Here is a 25,588-nt window from a genome sequence, read left to right as displayed (position 1 = left end):
ATGCCTCTCTAATTCAACTGGCAATCTCAAGCACAAAATGTGAGTTGTCTGTCATTCAAGTTCACACTGGATTTGGAGAGCTTACCATTGCTTTTAGGCATCTTTGATGTGGATATTTAAAAACGTCATGTCCTGAATGTGAAGAGACAAAATTACAAGTAAGTGTCTCTCCACAACACATCTCTTGCATGATTGATCATATTCCACTGCAGAGTTTATCTATTCATCAGGCCAAAACAACATGAATTATTAACACGAATATTCAACTTTTCCCACATACTGTAGCAATGTACAGTATGTTTTTAAAATCAGGATTGAAGAGGCCAGCCAGTAAACAAAATTTTGACCTCATATACTGTTTTTGCACATCTAGAATACCACTGCTGCTTTTAAATGCTCCAATGATCCAACTCACTGCAGATGAAACAATAGGAACAAGCTGGATTTGAAAAGGTCACCAGGCCGATTACTAATGGCATGTCAAATGCCAGAGATCTGTATTAGCATTTTAACAATGTTTTCCCTGAAATCTAAACGTCTGGTAGCTTAATATGATCTCAGGTCTGATATAACGATATGCTGTTAGAAATGCGCACATCAATATTTTGACCCCCAAAAGCTTGATTCCCTGCTGAGAACCTCATCTATAACGCATCTTAAACACATATCTGAAATATACATGTGAAATTCATCTCATGTTTTGGTTAAGAGGTGGTCCTGGGGTTTGATTGACAAGGTTGCCCCCCAATGTTGACCTTTAGAACCGGGCACAGGTGGCATTTATAATGCTTCTCTATTTGGGTCAGAATCACTGTGTGATATCCTTCATGGTTTTAATGGGTTTGTAATGCTGCGTTACAGTAGAGACTGTTCAAAGGGAGTCTAGCCCCATTTAGATGCGTTTCAAATGACATGGACTATAAAGAGATATTTATGAAACGGATTGTTTCAGTCCTGGCTGCTGATAGGTCAATACAGTTTTCCAGCCCTGCTAAATCAAAACAGCAGTTTAACATAACTGCATATCACTACACAGCACCCATATAACGTTAAATATAGAATAGTAATTGTTTTATATAAAAAAGAGCTATATTGTGGCTGTATTATATTGTAGTAACAATGTAGTCGCAAAATGCCGGAAAATGTCTAAGACCGAAACGATGCTATTTAATAAAGATTTGCCAGCTACAAGACTGTTGTATGTTGGGTATATTCTTTCCATTATACTGTTGCTCATATGGTTACAAAAATGATATACAAGATACATATAAATATATATATATTTTAAATTATAGTACATGTAAGCACTACAAGTGAGCACTACAATGCACTCATGGTACTTTCTGAAACCTTTAAAAAGACTTTAGTGAAAAGTAAGAAACTTGCTGAAATGTGTTGTCTTCAAATCACATCAAAACATTTTCAAAAAAATCTCAATCTAGCTTCAGATAGGAAACCTGATGTTTCTTTATTCTTGGAACCATTTGCAATAACATTAGATTCCAGTGACCAATTTTTTGTCAGTTGCTGATGTTGGATTGAACACTCCATCATTAAAATAAATTACTTTTTAAGAAACGAATTTAGCCTACATAGTTAACTGTTGCATTTTAAGAGGGGTTAAAGGTCACCAACCGGAGATATCCACCTTTTTTTCTGAATGTGGAAGTGTTCTCCTTTTTTGGTTTCCAGTGTTTTGACTCGCATTAGCATTTGTTTATAGAATATAATGTGATGTTTAGTGTATAAAACTTCTAAAAAACCAAAATGTGCCTCCATGGTGCCAATACTTTACAGAGTTGCAATTTTTTTTGACAATTTAAAGCTGCGTACACACTGCCAGCGACATCGGACAGACCGGCGTTTGCATTTTCGCCGCAGATAAACAGCCGCTATGGCAAACAGCACGCCTTGTTTCTCATTCATCTTTGATATAAAGCATTTTATGTACTGACTCCATTTATATTTAGTATTTTCCCTCCAAAATGTTTGCTTTTAGCACCAAGAAAAGCGATTTGCTGTCAAGAGCAATGGAATGACATCCGTGAATGTCATTTATAAACGTTACTAGGCAACCAGTAGTGGGAACGCCCACTATCGACTTCACCGCCAGCCACTGGCAACCTGCAGCGACAAAGTCGCTGGTAGTGTGTACGCAGCTTAAGCCTGAACTCATTTTTACTCCAACTAACATTTAAAATGATTGTTGTTCTCCTTTTTAATTGCTATTATCTATATAGTTTTTTACATCACTTCGTAGGTAGAATCAAAACAGAAAACCCATGGAATGGGTGGTTGCTCTTGTTTGGTGGGCTCTCTTGGCCGCAGTACTCTGATTGGTGGATCTTTCTGTGCTGTACCATGGGTAGTGTAGATGTTCACCAGGAACACTAAAATAACATCTTTAAACAATGAAATGAAACTAATGAAATGCCATTTCCTGTGCGACTGATGAACCGAAAGTAATATTAGCCATGATTTTTAATATCACTGTCATTTCTCATTGTTTGTTAGAACTGCCAAATGTTAAGACATTTTAAATAAAATTTTCTTAAAATTGCAACATATGTTATTATATTTATACTGCATATATTTCTTTAATCTCATGATGATAAATGTATTCCACTAGCTGATTAAAAATGCACCATAATGAGGTGATCAGACAACAATGTAACATACTACTTTTTGAATTGTTTCATGGAATAATGCCTACTGTTTCACTTAATTAAAAAAATAATAATCATGCAGTATTCAGCTACTATGCCTTCTATTATGTATGATTTTAATGACACTCCCAACCCATGACTGTAATCTTCTGCTGGTGTTCCTTGTGGCTCTACTGTTCCAGAGCCTCCTTCCATCTCTTACATCCAGATGGTCACTTCATAAATCTATGAGGTGACGCTAAACTGGCCGTGTAAACAGGCATGACAGACCTGTTGTTAATTGATATGAATGAATGTGGGTTTCTAACTGGTGCAGTCTCAGGAGCAAAAACAGTAAAATGGGGTGGAGTGGAATGCAAATGACTGCAGTGAATTTTATTTCCCACAAATGTTGGCTTAATAATTACTGCTAGACAAATCCCTTTTCCACACTTTATGGAATTAACTATAGCTTCAAGGTTGAAGTCAACAAGAAATCCAAATTGACTCTGATTACTTTCTTAATGCATGTTCCTGGCATTATTGGTGTGATTCATCAGTGCACATTATTCCAAATAAAAACAATGTTTGTCTTCTAAACTGTCATAAAAAAAAATTCTTCTCGAATTTCACTTGGAAATACTTAAGGTTATGGAAGTAAAATTAGTGTGTGAGTTCTGCGTTTCACATTGGCTTTGAAGAGGAAAACTAGTAACAAGACAGCTTGTGTGACAGACCTCATACTTGCAGACTTGTTCTACTATGCTGGTGTTAAAATGATCTCCTTCGCCACCAATTATTTTCAGAAAAAATGTAAGTCAGTGGAAGCCTCTAGACAAGCAAAGGAAGCTAATTGAAGCAAAACCAGACAAAGAATTTTGAAAGTGACAGGTGCTTCAATATCTGTTTCTCCTTCCACAATTCATACTGATATGTGCTTGTGTTTGGTATTCCTAGAAACATTCAGTAGGCACCAAAATGTATATTGCTCTCAATACTCCACTTCTGAAGAGTGATTGATACAAATAGAGAGTCATGTCCTCTGAAGCATGAGCTCATACATTCTGACTGTGAGGTCTTGATTTCAGCAAATGAAAGACTCTATTGAGAAGATGGTCACTTTGTTGCCGCATGAACTCAACCTCAACACCTTTCCAACAGTTCCTGGCAAAAATTTTATTTCATTGGTTTCAAAAACGTATTAAATTACCTCAGTCTTCTCAACTTATAGTGATTAATTTTACTTTTGAAGTTGATTTTATTTTTTTGCACATGCTCTAAGTAGTTTGTAATCATGTTTGGTAAGTAAATTCAATAAGGAATACAGAACACCCATCAGTCACACGATCATTGGTGAATTTAGGCATGGGCGACATGGGCAGTCGCCCAGGGCAGCATCTTGTACGGAGGTCAACATCTTTGGGGGCGTTCTCATTTAGAAACACCACCACCAAAATGATTATTTTGAGTGAACTAAATGGTAATTAATATATGCTAACCCTAATGTACAGCTTTAAATTATTATTTATTTAATGTTAAATTCCAGTTCTAAGTGAGGGATTGAGAGTTAACTAATTTTAAGCATATTTTGATACAATCATACACAGTACCGCCGCACCCTATAAGCAGAATATGCAGTCTGCGTAGGGCACCACCTCCCTAGGTGGGCACCAGAAAGTCCACCGGCTGCCCTTACTCGCACGTTATACGTTATTCAAGGACCCGAAAGCAGTGGAACACAGATGATTGCTTCACACTCATATCACGCGAACCATCAGACCATCACGTCGCGCTTATTTCAAGCGAACCACTCCCCTCCCCGTCCACCTGGAACTCTGCGTGGGGCATCAATTTGGCAAGCGGTGGCCCTGATCGTACCATTTTCTGTAATCTTATTGAACATGATAAATGGACAGAATGGTTTAGAGTGAAACAAACCAACTAATATCACAAAAGGTTACATAAACAATTATGAAATCCATTAATACTTGCTGATGTTTGTGCTGTTGTTTCTTCACCAAAACTATGTCACTTCCTGATGGATGATGTAATTAAAAGAACTGGCTTTTGTTAAAGGGGTATTATAAAAGACTACAAGGATAGAAAGTAATATTGATTAAATATAAATAGGTCAGAAACCTATAAATGAATAACCAACTAAACAATATTCCCAAGATAGCATGTTTTGTTTGAAAAATTTTGATTAGCGAAGGGAATTTTTCATACATTTAAATTAAATATTAAATAATGAAATTAAATAATAAATTTGTAGTTTTTTAAATAATTATTTTAGAAATTAATCAGAAGTGCACAACACCCAGAAATGACTACATCATATCAAACAGAAAGTGAAATTACTGTATTTAAAATGTTTTATTTTAATTAATCTATTAATAAATATACTAAGACGTTTAAAATTAACGGTTTTAAAAGTAACGATTACCGACCTCGTCAAACATGGGTGGACAAACACAAAAATGTATAGTGAGCCATTTGTAATGTATTGGGAAAATTACATTTGAAAATGTATCATAGTCATTTATAAAGTCAATTCCTTTAGTTTTGTCCTATTAACTCTCTGTTATTAATCTGGACAAATAAATCTTTACATTCTCCTTCAGCCAATTAAAAGTGATTTTGGCAACATCCCTTGCCTTCTCAGACAAAAGCCAGACAAGGAATCAATGTTTTTCCTCTGTTCATTGGTAACAGCTGTCCCGCTGTCCCCCAGCACTGAAGAGGTTTTGAGAGGATGCCAAGACGTCAAATCCCCCCCCATACAAACCCCATCATCTACATGAATTCTATTATCAAAGACTATTTCCATAGACTGTCTCGCATACACACAGAGGTAGTTATTCCAATATATATTTACAGCTCTGTGTCTCATCAGCTACGATTTGAAATACAAATCACGCCCCATGAATCAATGTTTACATTAACTCTGGAAGCCAACCTGACTCTCATCATGACCAAGAATAGTGAGTCGTATGTTTGTTTCTTGTTGCCATAAAACAAAGCTTTTACTTTGGCATTTTAGTTGAGTCAAATCCTAATCAGACAATTAAAAATGAATAGTATCATTATTTCTTCAAAGGAACACAAAAGTAGATGTTAGGAATGGCAGGGAATGGCAGCCTCAGTGTCCATTCACTTCCATTGCATCCTTTTTAATACAGTGGAAGTGATTGGTTACTAAGGACATAATTCTACATAACACCTCCTGTTAAAGGCATGAAATGTCAATTGTTATTTAACCCTTTGTGAACCAGTTCATTCCACATGTTATATATACATTAATTCAGAAATAGCTAACTAACATTGTGTACACATTAAAGTGTTTCTAAATTCACAAAAGCCGACAGCCACAAACTTGAGAATGATTATACAGGGACAAAAAAATAAAACCTAATCCAAAAATGAAACATTTTTGGAAGCCAAATGCAATTAAAGTTACACTCAAGCATATCGTGCGTGCCTGTAGCTTGGTTTCATTATGGCACGATACACCTATTCCTCTGGGCTCTAGGAGACACCTGCATGAATAAACATGAGTTTTTTGCCTCCTCTCTCTGACACACCACCTACCTCTCATTAACCAAATCCAAAATGGGATGCAACCCTTCTATTCTATTCCTTGTGTCCACATTACTCTGCCATGCTCCTATTATAGTCTGAAAGATGTTGAATGTTTCTGTCAGGAAAGCTAACAGGTACCAAGACTTCAAAGACAAAACAAGCTAAAAAAATTATCCAATCAGTCTGTGCTTACTGTAATTCGATGCACTGCCCCAGTGACTGAAGCTGGAAGTGTTGTTGAATGTGTGAGCAGTTTATCTCCAATTTCCAGGTGAAATGTCCACATAGTGGCACCAAAAGAGAGTTATTTTAGTTGTAAATGATGCAATACAATAAACAGGAATGCATATTTTACTGACCATTCACCCAAACCCCATCCCTTATCCTCAACATCAGTGGAGCAAAATATTAGTTTAGAGAGAGAAAATCAACCTGGTCTCATAGAATGAACGTTTCTCTATATACATTTTTGCCAACTGACTTGTAAGTGCTACTTTCTACATTTTTGCTGAAGTTTCCTGGTAAAATAAACACAGGAGGTGCTACAACAACTGTGTGGTTTAATCATTGTCACACAAATCATGAGTACAATTGCTGTTATAAAAACCTTTTTTCTTCACTCTGTCACTCACCCCCCTCTATGTTATGATATCAAAACACGTTTACTTTAACGCATGATTTGAAAGACCAAATATATGAACACTTGTGGTACAGACCAACCTACATATACACATTTATTCCTATGTTATCAACTTGCCTGGTAGCTCACCTAATCCACAATACTCTCAGCAAGTCTTCTAGGCCGGCAGATTTTCCAGTTGGCTTGCGGAAGTGATTGGTTGGCATTTTGTGTGTAGCCAGTCATTGCTTGCTTGTGTGTCATGCTGTTAGATTCTTGCTTTTTAATTGATGTAAGATGGTGCCTTTAAAATTCCCTGGACAATGTGTGCAGTTAATGGTTATCCTAAAAATCAACAAAACTAAATTTTTATCTAAAACGGCAATGCTATGATCAGAAACCCCTAGCAAAGAGCTCCAGTCCCAGATGCTGCTTTTTTCATCAGCTGCCTACACAAGGAATGACTTGGGAACATCTGTTTGAAAAAGCTTGGAATATTTTTTTTGTGTGCTCTTTTCACTTTATTGGCAAGAAGTCAACAGCGGAACAGTGTTTTACCTGAACTCTCTGTGAGTAGACGTGATGTTTTCAACTGTTTTCATGCTGTGATGCAAAATGAATAACTCTACAGTGAAAGACCATAATTATTAGATGAGTACAGTAGTGAGATGTTTTGTCGCGTTTTAAATTAATTGTATTATGATTTTCCTCTTTCCTGCATTTTGTCTTTGCAGAATGTGCATTTCTTCCCTTAAGGAGAAAGGGTGATTTGGAAAACAGTGTGGACATTAATTCAGTATCAATGAAATGTATTTGTGCAGTGCTTGTAATAATACATACTGTTTTATAGTTGCTTTACAGAGAACATTGAACTTCTGTGTTCAATGAGCATTTAGATACGGAGATTAAGTATGTAAATTGACAATTCTAAAGCTAGATTGAGTTTACACATTAATCTCCAGCAAAATAATGTTATTTTATCTGAAAAATGGCAGCATGACAGTATCATCGCCTGAGTCCTGACATACACGAGCATCCTGCTGTCTGGACCTCCCCTGTATCTGCAGTAATGTAGGAAATTTGGTAGTTTAAATGACACTGTACGGATTAAAGTGCTGCAATTCTTCACCATTATATTTAGGAACAGTATGTGTGAGCTAGGAATTCAAGTTATTCTACATTATTATGTAAGGAAATGTATAATGGAATTAGTCATGTTCAACAACCATTATAAGCAATATAAATCCCAAATAACTAGATTACACAACTTTTCTCATTGTATCCGCTCACAATTTCTATCCATCCATCCATCCATCTTCAACCGCTTATCCGAAGACGGGTCCCGGGGGCAGCTGCTCCAGCAGGGGGCCCCAAACTTCCCTATCTCGAGCCACATTAACCAGCTCTGACTGGGGGACCCCGAGGCATTCCCAGGCCAGTGTGGAGATGTAATCTCTCCACCTAATCCTGGGTCTTCCCCGAGGCCTCCTCCCACAAAATAGGCTTTAATAAGGGAATTATGATTAATTCACTTATTGGAGTAATATTATTCTCATGGCTTATTGAAAATAACATTACACATATGTGACCGATCACGGAAAGTAGGGACACAAGTCGGTTTTGGGGCATTTTGAGTTATTCACATATTCTGAAAGTGTAGTCTCCAAGCTTTCCAACGATTTGTAACACATGGAAATCTGACAATATTTGGAGAAGTTGTGGCCATTTGAAGGTGGGCACTCAAAAAAGCTAAAAGGGTAGAAAACGGCCTCAAAAGATTGTGCAGTTCTCACCTCTCTCTGCTGCTGGGAGTGACAATAGGGCTCATTTACATCTCATTTATATAAGCCATACCCCTGTAAAGCTCCCCCTGTAAAGCACAGGGGAGCAAAAGGTCAGGAAAATGTGCCATCAAAGAAAAAAAAAGTTTGCAAACAGGTAATAAATAAATGTCTCTTAGCATCTACCGATAAAACTGTATAGGCAACTCTTATGTACACTGAGTGCTTTTCATACAAGAATGTAAAACTAAATTCAGGTGGTTGGTTGATAAAGTGACATTCCACTTTCATCGTCACTCAGATCGTCTTCAGAATCAGTGAACGCTTGTTCATAAGCATCCGGCTTGTCGAAGAAGTACTTCAAAACATTTTCGTTGTAACGGCCACGGTTCAGCTCGTCTCGCGACATTCTTTGCGGCGTCCATCTTCATTGAATTTTGATATCAGATAGAGCCGGCTAGAGCGCTGCATAATAAGTAGCCACGCTGTTGGGGGCGGGGGCAAAAGCGCCGGCGGCTATTCAGTACGGAAATACACACAGACAATGATACGCCCCTACTGCATGCTAGAATCTCCGAAAAACAAGCCGATTTCAACCTCAAAATGTACGCTTTTAAATATACCAATACTGTTATCTCAAACATGGAGAGGCTTCTTCATGATCTCAACTAACAGATTCTGCAAAAAAGCGGAAATCACCAATTTTGGAAAAAAACACTTGTTTGGATGAGATTATTTATCAAAATATACCACAGTCAAATTATCTTTGAATACAGACAAACTTTATAGCTATTCTAAACATAAAACTAATCTAAAACATACAACATAAAACAGGTTGGTGAGTAGTGACAGAATGTGAAGTAAATGATCAATACAGAGACATTGAAATTTATAGAGTCTGTTGACAATGTCTTAAGAACCATTTATCCTAATTTGAGTCTAAATTGATTTGCAATCGGATTACCCAAAGTATTTAACTAATACACCAGCACTTTGAGAAAAAGTCTTGGAGATGTACTTGCATGTCTTTGCGTTTCCTTGCATTGCATACTTTGTGTTGCTTGGTTCTTTGGCTCTTTGACGAAAGTTTGTTCCATCAATGTTTTGGATTCTGTTATGATCACAGATAGTTATTGTCTGGATGAAGCAAGGCCTTCTGCAAGGAGGACTCGTGACTCCCGTTGGGTGTGTGAACCGTAGAGCAGAGAGTGAGAGTCTTCCTCCGGACTTTGTGTGTCCTGAGTTTTCCTTGGACTCTACATGGCACGGAGGTTCTGGAAGAAGCAAGATAGTTGAAGAGGAGAAACCAAGTGACGGTTCAAACGAGAGCGTTGCAAGAGAGGAGTTTAGCAAAAGAGGGAGAGAGGACATTCTTCCTTGGGTAGGAAAGTTTCAAACTGAAATTGGCCACACCCTAAAAGTGTCCTGAGCCAATCAGAAGTGGCTTCTCAGAGTCACTTGGTCGACTGTTCTGTCCATTTCCAAAGCTGATTTATGATCTTTTGTGGAGGATTCTTACAAACTCAAGCTCAAAAATAGTGCATGTTTAAACATGAACTTTTATATCTTGACAGCAATACAAGTGACATGACATTCGTTGTCATCAACATTCTCCACGTAAACAAGCAAGCATTTACATGCTAAATATGACATTCTTTCATGAATATTATGTGTAAGTAACAAAACATGAAAATCCCTGGTTACAAATCATACTGGTTAATTAATTGGTTTTACAACATGGATAATACATTACACGTTATGAGAAACCTGATTGTCGGGGTATAATATCCAGTTGAATAGTTACCATTCTTAGTAGAATGAGATGAATCATACCAGATTAAAGATTATAATCATCGATTTCTCAGTTATAAGTGATTACCAATAACTACACATATTTTAGAAGTTACATCGGCTATAACCATTCATTTGTCAGTTATAACAGTGATCACAGGTCATAGAGATATTTACAGAGTTATCTAGCAATACTAGGTATTGTGTACATTGTGGGTTTAAAAACATTCTGTACATTTTAGAGGGTTAACTCAGCAAAATACAACGTTCATGGATTCCTTTTTAGATGCTGTTTGCAGCATAATAATCACAATGTCTCGTGATCTGATGAGTCTAAGTGAAGCAAATTGGTTATATCGAAGGACAAAACAAAGTGTGTTCTGAGACTTTCTTGTAAATTCCAGGGAGTGTGTTCTCTGTCTTTTATTGCTTGTGACCCCTGCACCCAGGGGCCTCTTTGCAGAGATGGTCTTATTAGCAGTTTAGGCGCCATGGATGAGTTTTTATGATTCTCTAATGGCTCGGTAGGGGAACTCTCTGATCTGTGTAATGTGTTGTTGTGTTCATTTGATGGCTTTGTTCGTGGATAATCCTACAGTAAGTACATAATCTCAGTACAGCAAACTCTTCAGGTTCTGACAAAACTCAATATATGCTTTAAAATATCCATAATTATTTACAATTCTCAAAACATGTCCAACTTTACAGCTGTGAAGGCGCTAATAGGCTACATAGCTTTTCAGGTCAGTCTGCTCAGGTTCTTCCATCGATGAATAAAGACTCAACAAAATAACTCAAATGCTTCTATATGGCCATCGTCCTGAAACCCATAACCATTAACAGATATGTGAGGAAGAACAATATCACCTTGCTATAATTTGTTCTCAAGTTTCTGTCATTTAGTACATATCATAACGATTGTTTACACTTAAACGGAAGTTCCGCCCTCATTGAGCGCAAAGCATCATGGGACTCAAGAATATTGTGGATAGAGCATTGGACTTTGACAGCCACAGTTCAAGCCCAGCCAAATATGCACGTAAGTGAAAGTGGTATAGAAGCGACACAAAATGATGTGGTTGCCTCATTTTTTGATTTGCAGTTTTAGTTAGGGTTAGGTGTTAGTTAAGGATGTCGGTTTTTGTTAAACTCTCATTTGTCTTTCCAGACACTATTAGTTAGGTTTAGGTTAAAGTATTTGGTAAGGGAGGTTCATTTTATTAAAACTTCCATCTAAAACTCACCTTAAAAACCTTGTCGATTACAACCTCATTTCGCTCAGTTTTGGCACCTCCCACTGGACATTTCACTTGAAAACTACAGCTAAACATGTAATCAAGCACGTAATTCCAATTTTGCGAAACCATTGCAATTTTAACATAAATTTCATGAGACCAGGCTGGGTAAAATGCAACTTCCGAATCGCGCTCATCATTGATTATGTGTACGCAAATATTTCCTGGTTTCCAAGTGACCAGAACTCGTGTCTTTGAGGCTCATCAGTAGCACCACAGGAAAAGGTAAAGAGTACTGTCAGAGAACCAGAACATTCATTACAACATGTCAACAGGATGCTCAAACAAACATAGCAATGTTTTGACAGTGCCACAGAGCCACAGAAGATTTTTACAAGAATATCTCAGCTCTGTAGATCCATACAATTCAAGTGAATGGTGACCAAAACTTTGAAGCTCCAAAAAAATCACATAAAGGCAGAATAAAAGTGATCCATATGATTCCAGTGGTTAAATAAATATGTTCAGAAGCAATATGATAGGTGTATGGGGGTGGGCACATCAATATTTAAGTCCTTTTTTACTATAAATCTTCACTTTCACATTCTTCCATTCCTTTTGCCAATTCACATTCTTTTTGGGTAAACTATCCCTTAAACTGTTTTTCATGCTGATTGATTGATGTGTAGTCACAGATGTACAAATATCAACTGTTTTACATCTGCTTTCAGCATGTCTTATCCAATAAGTTGTTTGAGTCTGAACTATCCATTTTATAATGCAGGATATGAAACTGCACTTGTGGTGTTGGTGTTGCACATTCTGGGAAAGCTCTTCCTTTCCACAACATTAAGCCAATAATAGCTGTCATTATTGTGACAGATTAAGCATGCAGATAGAGGAGATCTCTATGTTCAAAAGGCCATGATTAGAGAAAACAACCACTTTGCATTGTCTCTTTCTTTGTCTGTCTCCACAATGTAATGTTTTTGGGCTCATAGTCCACTACATTAATGCAACTAGAACACATATTAGAGTCTCCCATGAGTATCAAGCTGTCAGAGAAAATTCAGTGGGTTGTAAGTGAATAATGCAGTTTACCTGAAATACTGCACTGTAAATAAAGTCTCATTCAGTCTTTCTCTCTCTCTTTCATCCACATACACACACAAAGCAGAAAACCCTATTGATTCTGCAAAATATGTGCAAGGAGAATGTGCTAAACCAAGACAAAGAGATTTGAGAATGCTAGAGACAAAAAAATAAATAAAAATTAGCTGAGAAAAAGACGATGTGTGGATGGACTGTAATATAACGAATCTTTGTATCTTCAAGGAAAAGTGAAGGATTATGTTAAGCCAATATATCCATGTCAAAGCAATCTTGATGTAGCTGGTGGGCTGTAAAAAAAAATCACATGGATAAAAAAATATATATTTGGGGGTTTATCTGACAGATGTTTTTTATTTAAAATAAAACAACAGCAGCGGTTGATGGGACTAAATTGTAATAAAAACAAAAACAAATAAATATGGTAATGAAATAAGGTAGAGGCTAATGTTAAACTAATACACACATAGAGCATTAAACTACCCCTGCTTCAGCATACATCATCGTAATATACAGTATGCTTAATTCACAGCATTTTATACATTCAAGTACTTGCTAAAATACTCACAGTATCTAATGCATTTAACACATGCTTAAATCACTCAAAGCATTTTACTTATTAGGCTATTATACAAGGTATTGCAGTTCAAAACAACATCATTCTCATTACATGTTCTCATCTCATGTTTTCACATATAACACATATTGCAGTTATTCAGTAAACTGGAAAACACTCTGGGCTATAAATCATTGATGTTTTATAAATCATGGTTTATTCTAAATGTACATAGGCTACCCAGCTCTCACATGTGTGCAAAGAATCAAATAAATCACACTTCACACATGCAATCCATATGCATCCTTCAAAAATAGCCCAAAACAAACACTCCGTTTTAACATATGACTCATGCAATTTAACAACATTTTGCATTACATTTTATATTTACCCAAAGAACTCTCAAACGGTGAACAAAACCGGGAGCACCTCCTGCAGAATGTATGCTCTCACTAGGGATGGGAAGATCGATCCTAAATTATCAATACTTCCGATATTGGTCTTGTATCAAAAATATTGATCATCACACAAAAATGATAACCATAGTTTTACTACAGTAATATTGTAGTAGTAACCATGGTTAATTGTGTATTAACTATGGTTTAACTAAATACCATGGTTAAACTATAGTTACTATAGTGTTGTAATGGTAAACAAAACAGAAGTCTAATCATTTTCTGTTTAGGCTCAAAAATGTAATAAATACATAAATAAATAATAATAATAATGACTTGAATTATGACAAAAAATAATATTTTAAATGACCCATTTATCCCAAGAAATAAAAAAAAATTTATGACTGCCGTAAATTACATTAATTTTCTCCACTTGGCTACATTGATAAGCCTGATCTTTCTTTGCACAAACAGTCAAGATGAATTTGCACTGTAGTAAAAAGAAAGAAATATTTGTAATTAAATAGCAAATTTAGCATATGGCTCCTCTGTCAGTTAATGGTACTCATGCTGCACCCAAGCCAAAGGGATCAAAGCAGACACAAAACTAATTTACCCACCGCAGCAGTGTGAAGGGCCTTTTGCCCACTAACAATCCACTGTCTCATTTCACTTGTGTTGATTCATTAGTCCATGACTTTCTAACCACTAAACATAGAATGGAAAGTGATCAAAACAAGAGCTGTCAATTAAAGGAATTTCCCTGTTCACTTGCTTTTATATTTGTACTTATGTATTGTGCTTTTTATTAAGTTTGAAACCTTTATAAAATATTTAGAATATTAGATTTAAATATTCTATACAATATTCGAATACAATTTGTATGATAATGAAATATGATATATATATATATATATATATATATATATATATATATATATATATATATATATATATATATATATATATATAATTACCTGTACATCTACTTGTTCATGCAATTATTGTATCAGCCAATCGTGTTGCAGCAGTGTAATGTGTAAAGGCTATAGTTCCTAGCTTCAGACGCTCGAGCACCACTTGAGGCCAGAGGAGTGAGGTTTACTGCACAACTATCATGCACCAGCTGGCTCTTGTTACAGGGGCATGCATTAAGTGACATAAGAAGTTTTATCTCCCCCTTTTAAATATTGAAGAGCCTATTCATTTATATGAGCTCATTATATTTACTACCCCATTTATTTCCTAATTTAAAACATCATTCAAACAGAACATATATTACACAGGAGGAAAACTTAATCATTTGTCTCTAAGTCTTGGAGGTCCAGACTTTAAAGCCCTTTATTGACTTGCCCTTATATTTACAGCGCAGTGATATATAAGCACAGGTAAGACCATGGATGGCTCCTCATTACCAATGTTAGGTCAGTGTAGCTAATCTAAAACTACTATTAATATTAAATTATAGTATTTATAAAGAAAATAGTTGTCAAAACACATTTAGAAATGTTAACTACCACTGCAACTGTTGTTAGGTCTAATAGATTCTACCTAACAGATTATTTAATATAAAACTATAAAAATGTTATCAAAATATAACTTTTGATAAAAAAATGTTACTACTGTAAAATCTTGAAACAATTTTGTAAAAGTGATGATGTGTAATGAAAAAAAAGAATAAAAGAGCTTTTGTTGCTCTTTCTTGAACTTGAGTACCATGTTCAAGAAAGTTCCTGCCGTGTTCCAGACCCAGGGCTGGACTGCTAATCTGGCATACCGGGCATTTTCCCGGTGGGCCGACACACTTTGACAGTGGTTTCAACACTACAAATCCACAATAACTCTGAAACACGTCAACTATAAATTAGATTTTTAGAATTCAACGTCTGTAATTTTCCTTCCATGTGCAAGAAGGAACGATGGGTGTAGGTTTGGGTGTCAAGGAAAGAATAAAATAGACATAACAGCATATTTGTTTAGAATCTTGATCAAAATGGGTGAGCCTGATTGACACTATGAAGAAAATACAAGCAGTTTCCCTTCAATGAAAGCAACAAAATGCAATATATCCATGAAGAATGCTAGTGACCTTACCGTGACTTCAGCATCTACAGAGTTTAAAGCACTGAACCACACATTGAACCATCCAGCCAGCTGCCTAAATCCTTAGAGGCTCTTAGCTGACCTCATTACTCTTGATATGTCATACCAGACTAATCTTTAAAGGCATCAAGAGCTCACCTAACTATAGATAACATGATTACGAGACTAACAACACTTGGATTCTTAACACAATGGATTTCATTTTGTGACTGATTTAGGAGCATATGCAATCTTAAATGTCTTTTTGGAATTTGGTGAGGGGGTCGGACAGTGTCTTGTGAAAAATTCTCAACTGGGTGTGTTAAGTCAGTTTTGATTCAATGAATGGACACAAGTGAGTAAAGTCAGCAGACAGATTATACTGTATGTATCACTTCTGATTCTGATACAGTTTTACTGCATTTACTGCCTGTGTTTATAATTGATCTTACCAGGCATATAGAGTTCAATTTGCTTGGTTGTTCAGGTTCTCAGATAACCCCATGATTAAACGGCACATGGTGATGGTGCCTAGAAATAAAGGTCAGAGGACATCAAACAATTCGATGAGATCAGGTAATTAAATAAATAAATTAAAGGTAATTGCTTTGTGATTTAATCCACAGCAGTTTAGCTGTCAAAACAAGCTATAAAAAGTTGTTCCTGTTAAGTATCTTGAGAAAATAAGGTCTGGTTGATTTGCAGTGCTCTGGATTTGGCACGGTTCTGTGATTTAGGAAAGAAATGCTTGGTTTAGTTGTGTTTCAAGGTGAGTACTCTACTGAAAACAGGTTAAAGGATTTTATGACTTACCATTCATTGTCTGTGACAGTCTGACATCAGTTTATGGTTCTTTTTTATGTTCTAACACCGAAGAGCGAATGAAAGATCAAGGACATCAATTAAGTGCCATAATGATGGCAGGGTGGCTCTAGTTTGTGTTAACTGGTTTGTATTTTTAGTACTAAAAGTAGTCAACTCGAGCGAGAAATTCGTTTGACGCGTTGTCGTGAAAGCCTATCAGCATTGAGATTGTCCGGATGTCACTGACGTACTGATGTAGCAGAAGAAATCTGGACAAAGTTATGAAAACATTGTTGTAGCGGTGTATGGGAACCCGGAATTGTATGACACAACGTCATACATGTACAGAGACCGGATGAAAGAAGACATCGCTTGGAGGAAAGTGAGCGAGGAAGCTGGACTACCTGGTAAGTTCTGAAGATATGCGCGTCTACTTGATTCCAGCGATTGGTTGTATTTAACTATTAACCAAATTATAGAAGCCCCTCCCCCTGTCCTTTTCTGTAAGGGGGAATACTCGCGGGTTTGCGTTAATCATGCGAACGCAAGTTTAAACACAAATTTATAATCCAGTGGTCAAACTCACGTGAGCAATGCGAGGCAAAATTTTCTTCGCATTTTATGTGAACGCACCATAAGTGTTTAAATTCAGCAATTCATCATGCACCGTTTGTACCTCCAATCTTGTGGATTTTTAAAGACAGGTGTACTATGCATTTGTTGTTGTTTTTTATGTTATTATATTCTTTAAGCAAAATATGATTTCTTATTTTATTTTAATTTAGGATGAAATATGACCTGGACATGGTCTTGACAGTTGACTGATGATTTTGGATTTGGTTACCGTTTAGTGTATAGTAGCTGCTCAGGGACACAATAGCATTGTTGCATGGATCCTTGTTGGGTTAGAACCTACAACCTTTCAGTTATCAGCTCAGATGTTTATCCACTATTCCACACCACAACAAGCAAATGTATCATTGTGTTATTATTTACTATGCAGAAATTGTAAATAGTTTGTTTTACTTGGTCTTTTGTCTATTAATTTGAAGGGATAGGAAATAGAGGGGAGACAGAAGGTGAACGTGATATTCTTTGATATTTGTAATATTTCTTGTTTTGAATTTATGAAACATTGTTCTGTACAACCTCTAGATACATTTTCAGTTCTCTTAGAAATGTAGGCCATGTACACACTACTACATTTTTGTTTAAAAATGAATTAATTGAGTTGTTTAGGCCTTTCATTCACCCTAGAACTGTGTTTTCCTCAACCAAAAACTGAGACTTTCACAAAATAGCTCCATACTAAGAAAACCATGGCGTTAGGAAACTGAAAACAAATCAAAATGGATTAGTGTGGACGTGGCCTTACTCTTAGTTCCTTCAAGAACTTTAAGGACTGTTTATGATTCCTCCAGTAACCCCATCATAAGAGAAAAGCTTTGATGCTTTGGAATAAATATTGATGTTCCTTGAGTACATAAATAGAATATTTGAGACTCCTTTAAATGGTGCCTAGAGTTGAATCTCTTTTAATTTTGTTCATGTACTATTGTGTTTTCATCCAGTATGAGAATAATTTGAGGAAATACAAAAACAAACATATTCATAAATTCAAGATTTAATTACATCCAAACATTGTTTTTAATGCATTGCTACGATACAAAAATATATACAGCAAAACAATGCCTTCAACAGACCACCACAAATTTGCATCAGCATATCCACTATACATCAAAGAGAAGAATATTATGTGAAAGGGAAACATTCATCAAGGTCCTGGTTAGCAGTTTGTCAGGACCCCCACCCCTAAAAAGAACTGGCTCCACCAAATCCCATTACAATTCTGATGCTCACATAGTCCAGCAATAACAACAAATCTGTGGTGAAGAAGCAGCCAAACAAACCAAACTCGCAGCCTTGTCTACATGTCCATGACATAACCCTTTGCCAATTGTGCTCGCGTGAGACCCATGGAGGGAGTGGCAGCATGCAAGACGAAGAGCTTCAAATGTTCCAAAAATTCCAAGAGTTACGGGTATGAGTTGGCAGGGCAGGAGACTGTTATGCCGGAGACACAGAAGACACCTCTGTCTTGCTGGTGGACACAGAAGACTCCTCATCTCCCATGGGGTTTTTACCGCTGAACAGAGTGGTTAGCATGCAACTGCGGGACTACAGGGAGCCGAATGATTGGATACCGTATTTGATAAGCTTTTACACTATGTTCACAAGGAGGTGCTTTATTCAAGGTGCTTTATTATTGTTATTTTTGCAGTTCTGTTTGGTGATGCTAGAGGTGCAGAAATGAGCTTTAAAATAGTAAAAAGTGAGCATACCTATTTGTTTAGCAGCACATAGATGATAGGGTTAAAGCAAAAAGCAGGAATAGCCATGAACTGGGCAGAAAAAGGGGCTCCTTTGTTGAAAAAGATCCAAGCAGCAACACTGGCATATGGGGTCCAGGCCACCATGAAGCCCACCACCATCAAGATGACCATACGTGTCACTTCTTTCTCAGCCTTCTGGGTAGAGGCTGAATCTTGCTGCTGTGCTGCGGCCTGTCAAGTCATAAAATGTGTATTGACATCCTGTTCCTCTGCGGTAGGTGCGCTACAGTTTGTTGGCGTATGTTTACATTCCCTGGTGAGTATATCATTGTTTTAATTAAAGGTGTGCTATGATATCCGAAATGGCTTTTTCTCTCAAATCAGATCAGTTTGAATGACACTAACCAATAGAAATCATTACGAGACAATGGAAAAGCAATTATAGAGTGAAACCACCATAGAACGATTGTACAATGCATAACATTTTGTCTGCCAAGAATCTGTCTGGAGTACTTACTGCTTTGACAGTGCATACAAGCCGTCCATATGTAAAGAAGATGACGGTCACAGGAATTATAAAGTGGCCAACAAACATGTAGATCACGTAAGACTCATTGTTGAATTTAGGGCTGAGTGTGTAGTAATTTGGCACACACGAGCACTGTATGCCCTCAGGAATGTACCTGTAGGAACAGATACCCCGAGTAAATTAATAACCACCAACATACCAGAGAAGTTCTTTTTTTAAGTATGCAGTCATTTATACAAAGTGACTTTAAGCAAACTTATTGCAGTTACAATCCCCCCTTGGCAACATGAAGTAAAGTGACTTGATTAAGAGCACAATGATTTGAACCTTGAATTTGAATACATTTGAACCTTGAACATTTAAATTAACAGCCAGATCTGTAACGACTACACCACCAAGCCCTCTAAAGAACAAACTTATAGGTAAAATAAAAATGAAAATAAAGTGAAAAGAATAAAAGATGCTCACCTTGACCAGCCAGCAAGTGGTGGAGCAGCACGAGCCATAGTCATAAACCAGGTGAAGCCAATTCCACCCATGGCATGTCCTGTACTGAATTTGAAGCTCCCCATGGGCTTACAGACCACTACGTACCTTTCAATGGCCAGCACCACCAGTGACCAGAATGCTACCTCACCTGATGGGAAAATCAGACAAATCACTTTTACTTTGTAAATTAACTCGATAAAAGGATAGATGTTAATATGAGATGGTTCTATGATATCTTAAAGGGTGTGGCTATACCATTATAACTGGGGGATTATTTTTGGGAGTTTATTAAAACATCACATTTTTCAAATGGTTCCTACACCCCTGCTATTTAAGTTTTTCAGCATCACTGACCTCCAAGTGTCGCCATAAAACCTTCAAATGGCGCATGCCATTGGCCCAAGTATGAAGTAGCCATTCATGGCTGAAGTGATGGTGATGGTGAAGCCAAAGCAGACCATGATCATCCCGGCAAGTGCCAGATTTACTAGGATATAGTTCAGTGGCTGCCAGAGCTTTTTGTGTTGTGCTGTGACCAAAAGAGTCAAAACCATTGATTGGAAAGCCCAAGCAGATGAGCAGGAACATGTTAAACACTAGAAGCCTAAACTGCCATGGGTCTGCCAGATAATACTTTGTGTACAAGACAGGGTCCCATACCAGCTCTGTGCGGTTACTCAAAGGGATATAGAAGTTGTCGCCCTCGAAGCCATGCAGCCCAGGCATCTTTTCAGACATGTACGATGATGATCTGAGTTTTCTCTTTGCGCTTTGCCTTCCCTTCTGTGCCTTTTCTGCATTGTGGTGGTAGTTTTTATACCTTGAGTAGATTGACTTACAGAGATTCATGGGGAAGGGACAAAATGGGATCAGGCTGGATGTGCAGAAGGTGGCGGATGGAGAGCTAATCTGATGGAGCTTCATTAAAAGGTGTGAATCATGCCAAACAATTGCTTGTTGAGACCAACAAGAGATCTGTAGGTATTTTCAAGGCCTATCAATCTAACACTGACCTTACAAAACAATGTGCTAACGATTTACAGTTGTGTCTGTAGTGTCAGGCTTTCACATTTAACCTTATATTAATTGATATATATTAATGTGTACTTTTATTTATCACACTGCCAAAAAAAAAAAACATAATTACCAATCACCTAAAATAAAATAAGTTTTCACAACTCATTTGTGGAATGTTCTTACATGTTACAAATAAAAAAATAAAAAGGGAACCAAAGAACAGAACACTTGAAATTTTGCCTTTATCTTTTCATTCTGTCAGAAGTGGGGCAGTTTCTTAAGAGCCCCAGTGATTGCGTGTTCTTCAGTCAGACACAAAATCTAGAATGAGTGGCTGACCCTTTCATCATCCGCCTCTGCAAATGTCAAACGTCACTGTTTGCCTTCACAAACTGACAGTAAGTGGAAAAAATAAAGAGCTCTGCCTTGACAAGGATCCTCCTTAAATAACTACAGAAACACTTAATTGTTAATCCAGAATAGCAGTATTTGTGTGATGGGCCATTTATGCCAACAAAAGCTAATTTTGAAAGTGCTTTCAATTAAATGGGGTAGCTTATTGTGTACAAATCTGATGTATTTATAATGTTACCTGAATGTCAAATAAACTGCACTTTTGGGTCAAGAAGATCAAGGTGTGATGGATGTCAGACATTATGTCTTGTTTTGAATAGCCTCTTTTTCCTTTCACATTAATGGACACAATTTTTCCACTGGCACATTGAGTTCAAAGCACATGGTACAGAGCAGAAATGTTTTACTGATATTTCTTTCCTTTTTGTCCTGACAAGTGTCAGGGTGCTCATCTCTGGCAGTTATAAATATAATTTAGTGGTTTCAAGCATTATCCAACAACATAAAATAATAAACAAATGTAGGTTAAAGTCCTTTAATCTAACTTCCTCTTTGTAACAATGTGGAACCCTTCTTTCCTTTTGCCAGAATTTCTCAACCCAATCCTGATAATCCTGACTAAGAATTAAGTTTACATCACATCTGCCTTCATCTGTACAGTAAATAAGATTTAATGTTTTGTAAATGTCATGTCGTTTTAAAAGGTTCCCCAAATTTGGTGTAATTTGTCATGGTATTGGTTTAAAAATCTAATATTAAAGTCAGATATTACAGCAGCTACTTCCAAAGTCTTAATTATTTCTGAGAAAAACAGCTTTGGTAAATTCTGTTTTGTGCTCTGCAGTATAGATAAAAGTTTTAAATTTATGCCAAAAGGATTATGGATTTACTGTCTGCTTATCATTCACTGTGTTGAGGAAAAAAATTATCGAATTAGGTAACGCTTAGTTCCCCTACTGTCACTCACTCGACGTTGTGTCGATATAGTGACAATAGGTGTCGCTCCTGGAAGCCCCAGACATCTCTGATCTACGAGAAAAGGCCAATGAAAATTGGCGAGTGGAATTTGCATGCCACTCCCCCAGACATACGGGTATATAAGTAGCTGGAATGCAACCACTCATTCAGACTTGTTCTGAGCTGAGAGGTTGTATTTCACTGAGCTGAATTACTCTGCCAACCATTCATCTCTCGCTCTTACCAGCTGTTGTTTTCTACGGCGCATTGCAGCGGTTCTCCCACTCTCGCACTGGTGTTGAGCAGAGATACACCCCAGGGCACTTCAGCAGCGAAAGAGTGTATTTTCTAAAAAGAAAAAAAAAAAGAAAAAGAGTATATTTTCTCTAAAAATATAATTTTCTTACTAAAAGAGTGGCACTTACGAAAACATCTTTTTCAAGATGCCTTTTCGTTTCTGTGTTTATTCCTGGTTGCGGTCGCTATCTCTCTGCTTCTGATCTGTCTCACATGCTTGGGTGCTACTCACGCGGAGACGATGTTCGTGGATGGTTCATGCCCTCATTGTGAGAGTATGACGATGGATATGTTGCGGTCGTGGCTTCCCTTCATCAGAGGGAAAGCCACCTCAGCAGCTCCCTGGCTTGGTCCTTCTTCCTACCGTATGAGGCAGAGTCAGTTAGCACTGGGGCGATCTGGGGACTTCAATGGGAACCTCTCCGCTGGGAAACCTCCAACGGACCTCCCATTCCCCAGCACGCTCGTATGCCCCGGTCGAGTTCTAGGATGAGACTGCCGGCCCGTCACAGGGTGGGGTTCGTCAAGAGGATGAGCTGTCGATTGCAGCATCGGAGACCAGGTTCATCATGTCTGACACGGATGACTCGAATTGACTCCCACCCTCGGGTGCATTAGCCCAGTCGCAGGCTGACGCGGAGCTAGGGCCAAGCTTGCCCAGGCAGCCGCGAGTGTCGGGCTGGAGTGGAACCCTCTGCTCACCCCTGAACCCTTAGCGGCTCGACGATTGGTTCCTGGGACCAGAGCGCCGCTCACGGCGATTCGAACCCGATTCGCGAACTCCTCCGCTCTCACTACCCTCGACGGTGGGGCGGCAAGGGGGTACTCTGCGATTCTTCAGGTGGATCAGGCGGTCGTGGTGCACTTGTGCCTGCAGAGCATCGTCATCTTACGGGTCATTGACGGCTAAGACCTTCAGAGCTTCTGGACGCGCCGCCACCATCCTGCATGCCATGGCACTCCTACAGGTGCACCAAGTCAAGGCACTTAAAGAACTGCACAAGGGTAGTCCTGATCTGGGACTAATGCAGGAGCAGTGCTCGGCGTCCGATCTCGCCCTCTCGGGCAAGTGTTGTCCACCTTGGTGCTCCAGGAACGCCACCTTTGGCTCAACCAGGCCGAGTCGAGGGAGGCCGACAAGGTTTGATTCCTTGACACCCCCATCTCCCAGGTTGGCCTGTTTGGTGACACTGTCGGAGACTTCGCCCGGCAGTTTTCAAGGAAGTGAGGTGAGGAAGCAGACGGAGGCTATTCAACACATCCTGTCCCAGCGCGGCTCAAGATCCCGCACCCCATCTGCTCGTTGTCAAGGGCGTCCCCCTGCAGATGTAACACCAGCTCCGCCACAGCCCGACCCAGTGGGCCAGCCTCGGCATGCAGCCACCCGCAGGAAGCAGACGCCACGCCGGCCGCACAGAACCTGAGAAAGGCTTCGAAGCGCATCTTAGTGAGAGTCCGGCATCAGGATTGGTTTGCTGCAGTTGTCCTGAAGGACGCACTTAACACAGTTCAGTAGTTGTGGCATTTTCCATAGGGACCCCTAATGTCACTACATCGACACAACATTGAGTGAGTGACAGAAGGGGAACGTCATGGTTACTAACGTAACCTCTGTTCCCTGATGGAGGGAACGAGACATTGTGTCCCTCCTGCCACAACACTGAACTACCTGCTGAAATGGCCGGGACCTTGTCTCGGCTCCTCAGTGCAAACCTGAATGAGTGGTTGCATTCCAGCTCCTTATATACCCGTATGTCCAGGGTAGTGGCATGCAAATTCCACTTGCCAATTTTCATTGGCCTTTTCTCAAATATCAGAGATGTCTAGGGCTCCCAGAAGGGACCCCTAGTGTCACTACATCGACACAATATCTCATTCCCTCCATCAGGGAAAAGAGATTACATAAGTAATCATTACGTTTTTGAGTCATTTGAATTTTTTAATCAGTACAATATAATCTTTAATCAATGTCAGTATGTAATGATTTACCATATGCATATGTCAAAACAAGTATTTTTTAATGGTGGTACATGGTTCTTAGATTCTGCTTCCTGTATGTTTGGGCCATTTTCAGGTGTTTGTGAATATTTACAAGCTTACATGTACAGTAAATAAACAGTAACAGTTAGCAACAGAAATATCTCAAACAACGGCATAATGTTCTGAAAGCTACAAACACATCTGATTCTCTTCTCATCCTATATTTTAACCTAAAATGGGAGAAAGCGAGAAAGAACGAGAGCAATAGTGTATTTCCTTTTCTTGAATTTTCATTATATATGCTGTTTTTGGTATTGTTTCCTAGCCATATGAAGTTACAGATATCTTAAATTATTTAAATTCATGGTGTCAGATTTGCTGACTGAACAGATGTGTGTGTCTTGTCAATATAGCAAAATTACCCTATGTAATGTGTAATCTGACCAAGTACACCATTACAATATTCTATTTGTTTCTCCAACATCCTTTACAACACATAAGCGGACAGTAAATTAATAATCATTATGGCATAAAAACAATTTTCGTGAATATTGTAATAGCAGCACTGCTGCTGGGTGTACCTGAAGGGACCTAAGAAAGCTAAATAAATTATTTGAATGATGATGTATGTACAAATTACCTGAGGCTGAAAATAAAAGCCACACTGCAGGCTACATCTTATAACTTTTAAAGCACCCATTGTTTTTATTTTGTCCCTTTATAAATGTTGTACTCATTACATCACATCTCTGGTTGTGTTTTAGAACTTCCAAGTCTGACCACAAGAGATGTTCAAACAAGGTGGAACATGGGCTAAAGAACTTAATTAAGACTTATACAGCATGTTCACCATTAAAGGGATAGTTCTCCCAAAATAGAAAATTCTGTCATCATTTACTCACCCTAATGCTGTTTTAAACCTGTATGACTTTATTTATCCCATGGAACACAAAATTAGATGTTAGATAGTGTTTATTTCAGTCAATATCTACTTCAATCTTCTTTCAATACAATGAAAATAAATGGTGGATAACG

The 25,588-nt window shown here is 38.0% G+C and overlaps 1 pseudogene; it reads right to left on the bottom strand.

Moving 5' to 3' along the window:
• Positions 1 to 18,244: 18,244 nt before the first annotated feature.
• Positions 18,245 to 20,674, bottom strand: LOC127631376 (green-sensitive opsin-3-like; annotated as a pseudogene).
• Positions 20,675 to 25,588: the final 4,914 nt, after the last annotated feature.

The sequence above is a fragment of the Xyrauchen texanus genome, chromosome 38 (assembly GCF_025860055.1).
Source record: "Xyrauchen texanus isolate HMW12.3.18 chromosome 38, RBS_HiC_50CHRs, whole genome shotgun sequence".
NCBI lineage: Eukaryota > Metazoa > Chordata > Actinopteri > Cypriniformes > Catostomidae > Xyrauchen > Xyrauchen texanus.
The sequence above is the reverse complement of the archived record's forward strand: the minus strand, read 5'-3'. Positions and strand labels throughout refer to the sequence as shown.